This window comes from Labrus mixtus, chromosome 12 (genome assembly GCF_963584025.1).
Source record: "Labrus mixtus chromosome 12, fLabMix1.1, whole genome shotgun sequence".
NCBI lineage: Eukaryota > Metazoa > Chordata > Actinopteri > Labriformes > Labridae > Labrus > Labrus mixtus.
The window spans coordinates 22,449,516-22,455,515 of NC_083623.1; the positions used below are offsets into that span (position 1 = coordinate 22,449,516).

General features: G+C 44.1%; 1 protein-coding gene across 2 annotated transcripts in view; it reads right to left on the bottom strand.

Moving 5' to 3' along the window:
* snap25a (synaptosome associated protein 25a) overlaps positions 1-5,582 on the bottom strand; it is a 37,936-nt gene extending 32,354 nt beyond the window's left edge. Inside the window, exon 1 of one of the 2 annotated variants that reach the window (XM_061052587.1) lies at positions 5,400-5,582. The gene's annotated coding sequence lies outside the window, so the exon portion shown is untranslated. The remainder of the gene's footprint in view (positions 1-5,399) is intronic. The other variant, XM_061052586.1, reaches the window with a different exon arrangement.
* Between the last annotated feature and the right edge of the window lie 418 nt (positions 5,583-6,000).

Sequence of the window (6,000 nt, forward strand, 5' to 3'; positions counted from 1 at the left end):
CGCTGACACAGGGATAATAAGTCTATACAGGCTTTCATTTCTGGAAATGGAAGCTTTAGTCGTATAAAGCTGATGGAAAAATGGCTAATGCCACGGTGAAAGTGATATGTTTGAGGCTACAAATCGATGTGCTACTGAAGCAGTCTACATTCTATCTGAACACACACAAGTACACTATGTGTCTGTACTCCAAACCATCCGCTTTCTGTACTGAAATACAAGACAGAGAGTTTATTTTAAGGATAGTATGGTAGCATTGTACTGTAGTAAAATGTATAATCTGAAGAATTGTTCAAAAAGAACAATGATCTGTATTTAACATAAGGCTATTATTCACTCATTAAAAGTATTCACATTATTTCTCTGAGTGGTTCAATGTGGAAATCATCGACTCTGGCAGTCTTCCTTCCCTCGCTCATGTTATTACTCCCCCTCTTTTCATTTTTTCGGTCTCCCCCTATCGAGATCCCTGATTTCACTCCCTCTCCTTTTAATCATTTTCCCTCCTTAAATTCCTTCCATTAATCAAAAGAATGATAATCTGTCGCTGTGCGAGCGGCCGAGAGGACAGAAGGCAGAATGATGACGACGCCTGACAGATAACTGTCTCCTGAACATGGCTTGAAATGCTAAAAAGATGGAAGATTTTCTCTTTATTTTCGGTACCAGAAAAGCTTATGAAATGAGCGCACCACATGGGAGATAATAGTCGTCATATCACTTCTGTGAACGGACACAACTGAGGTCAGATTAATAAAACTACATTCAGAGAAGTTCTGTGAGATTTGAAAGGAGTGTTGACATCTACGTAGGCTCCTTGTTTCTCAAACCATCTCCATTAATCAACATTTCTTTTAAATATATCAATCAAAAACATCATTCTACAAGTTTTGAATAACCTATGAGACACGTTTTAAAAGACAACATCCCAAACATTAAAGTGATTGGCATATAGAAAGTAAAAGAGCAATAACTGAAGGCTGTCATTAAAAAACAGTTTTACAATGCGGTTTGGTGAGGAGCCAATGCACCACTATCTTTCTCTATATGCTTCGTCACAGCTTGAATCTTTGGGAGCAGCCATTTTGTTTCTGTGTTTTTGTTCTCATGCAGCGTGTCTCTGAGAAAGTGAGAGGTTGTCCCGTGAGGGCTGACTGGACACAAAAAGCTAAACCCTTCACTTCACCCTGGCTTGCTTTTTTGCTGCCTCTCAACTGTTATGTATCTCTCATATATCTCACATGGATAAATAAACACTCCCTCTACTTTCCGTCAAATAACTTTAGTCTTCCAAATCACAAATCTTCTGTCCCTTTACAAAGATAGTTTGAATATTTGTTACGAATACAGAAATCCACTTTGTTGCAGATTGACGATGTCTTTGTCCCTCTCCAGTTTGTACACTGAATCAAAGGTTTCAACATATGGTCTGGCTCTGTACACAGGACAGCCCAAGAGAAACATGAAATGCCGTTAGAAGAGAGCGGGGGACGACATGCAGCAGAGAGCCGAGGTCGCACCCGAAACCACGGCTGCTGTGACGAGGTTACATTATGCAAGATTATGGGTTCTACAGTACCATCCCACTTCTAGTCTTCACACTTTATTTTGTTACGTTTTTATATCTGAAGAGAGTCAGGCTAATTAAGCTAAGATAAGCAAACCAGCTGCACGCTATGGCTACATTTGTAACATGCAGTTGAGTGTTATCAATGAGAAGAAAATAATTTCCCAAAATGTCAAACTTTCTCTTCATGAGGTATTTTGTCATATAAGCTATATAAGCTATTTGTCTGTAGTATTAATTTGACGATTGTTTGCTCTACTTAAAACACTTTTTGAAGTCATATCTGTGAAATAAATGATTTAAGATTGCTCAATAGTAACATATAGTCTGAAAACATTTTTTTACACCCAATGCTGAATCCACGGAGTAGACAGCGAAACGCAGCACAGCACAGAACAGCACATTTTTGTGATGCCTAACTCCTGGAAGAAATCAAAACCAAAGTAAACTCTACAGATTTTTTTTCCTCCATTGTAAGGCCACTTTGCACTGACAGAATCAATTACCCTTAAAAAGGAATAACCCCTGGTGTGAAGTATCCAAAAAGCAAACAGGATCCTTTTCAGATGTCTCTCATGGCTCTGGACTGTGAATGGGCATGGGCATCATTATTCACAAAATCAAGAGAGAAAACAGTGAACTTGACCCCCACAGGGTATTCCTGGGACTTCTCAAAGTTGCTAATGCGACAGCAGCAGCACAAGCTCTGCTGAATCCGAGAGAGGATGATTTTGTTTGTCATGCAGCTAAAACCTGAACTCCACTGTGACAGGAGGACATTACTGCAGTAGGCTTAGTTTACACTCCCAGTCCACAGTCCTTTACCTAAGAGTGAGACAGAGTCGAGTTCTTCGCTCAAGGGCAATTTCAAAATTCCCTTGACCAAAGGCGCCAGCTTCTCTTCCCCTTCTTCAAGCAGGAAAAGCCCTTTCCATCTCCGAGTCTCGATTGGATTCGGAGCCAAATGTAAACTGCTTTTTGTGATTCCGTACGATGTTTGTCATTTTTTTATGTCAAGTTCCTCACAGCTTTGAACTAAACATGAGGCAAAAACCTGCTTTTATGTATTTATTCAAATGACTGTTAGTGAGAAAGATGAATCTATGCTCACAGTGTTTGATATGTGAATGAAAAAATCTATCTGTTATCATCAAGGAGAAAACATCAAACTTTGATCAAATCTTTTCATTTGAGAGAAACAGCTGGAGAGATTCCAAAGACCCTTTTTGTGCTGGTCTAACGAGGAGCCACAAATGTGACTGTGTGTCTCATTTCATTACAGACTAATGTATCAGGGTTTACAATATGTGGCTCTCGTATGGGGTTAATGTGTAATGTTGCTCATGCTTGAGGTGAATGGTCGGTTTTGGCCTGTTAGCAACCTTTCAAACCACAAAAAGCTCTGACAGAAACCCTGCTCTGCATTCCTCTGGATTCTTGTGTAATTACAGCAGTTTATCATCAGGAGCAATGAAACTAAACCAGTAAGGTTGGAAGGAAAAAGAGCTGCTACTGGGAAACAAAATCAAGGCCCTGTACCTGCACCAAAACACGCAATGCGCAGCCAGCCAGTCGTCTCGGTGTTCACCAGCATCGATCACAGAGGCTTTAGCTCCATTACAGCACAGTGCGGTGCAGGCGGGGGTGAAAGCACCCATGTGAAATGAACAACGGCCAGAAACAATCAGCGGACGGTGATGGTGTTGTGAGTCACCATTAAACCTGAAAGCAGCCCCATGCAGTGAGTGCAGTAACAGGCCTGACACCCCCTCCCATTACCACAACCGACACCAGCCTCTGCCTCTTTCTGCCTCTCTCCCTCTCTGCAGTCCAAACAGTGCAAGCCGCAGTGATATTGGTATAGCGGTCATGGCAACTGGAGCATCCTTTGGGGCTTTATTGTGCTCTTTGTACACTGCAGGCTTTAATCCGCCATTGTCATGAACACACACAGCTGGATGTGTCCAACGCCTGTGAATGACTCTTCCTGTAGAAATAGACTCATATCTGTTTGCTTCTGATATTATAACACAATCTGTTACATTAAGGTCATTACAAATCAGTTATCAGACAATCAGACTCACTAATAGAATGTGATTGGAGGATGTAATGTAGGTGTCACAGTGCACACTCATGGTTTCCAGTGATGTGGAAAACATTCAATCAAAGCTAAGTGACAACATCTGTCAGTGAGCATCAAGTCAGCGAGCCCACCACTCCATGTGGTGATAAATATCATGTCAGCATGCGCCAAAGGATCAATCAGATTTAATATCTAATCCATGGCGTCGTCGAACCTGAGGATATCCAGCAGTTCTGTCTCGTTAGTGCGTCATGAGGCTCGGGTTCCTCTCCTGTAGCAGCTATTGTATCGTGCGTGACAGGCATCACAGGTGCGTCATTTCACAAACACAAAAAAACAATTGTTTCTTATACAAACACCCGCAGAATCATCCAACAAATTGACGTTTTTTCAATCGGAATTTGGGAATCATAGGCGGGAATTTATTGGGCCATTAACGCATGGCTCCCACCATCATCTCGTATCACTATATGAAGTGTGTATGCAGCTTATTATCCAGCATTATGAATGCGGAGCCCCGAACTAGTGCACGCTTGCGCATGTTGAGCTCTCGTGCCCATTTATCACATTTTTGCGCGATGCCGGGGTCTGACGGACAATCGGTGTCCCTGACAGTGATGTGCGTCTCCTCGGCTGGTTGGTGTGGTAGGATACTCAAGGGAAGGAAGATAAGGAGGAGGAGGGGGCTGGGTGTCATAGTGCGGGTTTCACCGCGGTCCTCCCCGGCACTCTCCTCCCTCCATGTCTCCCCGGAATAACACCCCCCCCCCCCCCCCCCCCAACCCTCCTCTCGCATCCACCGGGTTATTTTGGACCTCTACGCGAAACGGTTTTGGCGTGAGATCGAGTGTTTGTGGGGAAAAGCCACTGCGTATAAAAATAAATAAAGCAAGCGACGCATTCTTGGAGCTGGATCATGCCTCACCCCCCCTCCCTCCTGTTTATATCGGCTACCCTCCTCCCACCGACTTCACCATGGCGCAGTTTACTATTACATGCATTCTCTCCATCTCACCACATCCAGCGCAATCACCCCGACTCCTCTGTTCAAAGCAGCGGGGCTGCTCTTGTTTGCTTTTCTCTGTCTGACATGAGTGCGACAGATTCATTCATGATCCGCACATCGTGCCGCGGTATCAGCAGCCACCCTGCTGCCTCCATCGGCTTTGAGGTGTGAGACACGTTTCTCTCTCTCAGCCCCACTGATTAGAATGAAAACAATCCTCTTTTTAAAAGCACAGAAACAACCCCGCACCTCTTTTATAACTCGAGGTCTGGACAAAACAATCGACCTGCTGAGACTTTTTTTTTTTTTCGAACACCTCGATGTGTTTTCTCTCTCTGTCGCTGTCCACGGTGCTGAAAGATAGAAAACGCCCACATTGAATATACGCATTATAGCGCAGCGCATCCTTCAGCGCAGCGATCCACTGCGCGTTCCTGATTTATCGCCCGGGAGGTCACGCATTGCCTCTCCGCCTTCCTCCCTCTATACAGTCCTCTCCCTTACCTTCTCTTCCCGCTAACAATGAAGCAAAGGAACTTCTAAGTCACAACATAAAGCCCCATGTGCAAAGAGTGCGTTTTTAACAGTAATGTTCTGGGTGGAGACGACAGACATCCAAATCTCACGTTTCACCCATAACAAAAAAAATCTATGACTTCAAAGCATACAGTGCCCATATTTAACAACACGCTTCAAATGAAAACCGGTTAAAAAAATCCGGTTGTGAATATCTTGGTCCTTACCTGTGCCTGATGTCGGTGCCCCGCACTCAGAATGGGAGGAGAGGTATATCAACAGCTAAGCGTTACCAGCCTCTCTCTCTATGTGACTGGGATGCTGCAAAGGCACTGCACGTCGGCTCAGTCCTCCTCACTTCTTCTTCAATGGGAGGCAAGCAGTGCAGCTCTCGTCAAAGATGGCGGACACTTTTGACGTCAGCAGCAGTATTTATAGGTCTGTCAGAGAGAGAGGGGGGGGGGGGGGGGGGGGGGGGGGGGGGGGAGCGAGAGCGAGAGCGAGAGCGAGAGAGAGAAGGAGAGGGAGAGGGACTTCAAAAAGTCTTGTTATCATGGGGAGTTGCACCGATAGCAAATTCATCTTTTAGCCTGGATATTTTGGGATGTTATTGTTGTATGTTTTGGTGTATAGCCAAACCGATATGTCTGACTTGATGCTATGAATACATCAAGTTGGCCATTCAACTCCTTAACTTATCATTCAGTCAAAATGAGATCACTTCATTAAGTCAAATTGACCTGATGGACGTAACGATGAGCAACAGGAATCCATGACACATGCAGGAAGTCACTTAAATCACGAGTCATTCATCCTTTCAGTATATCG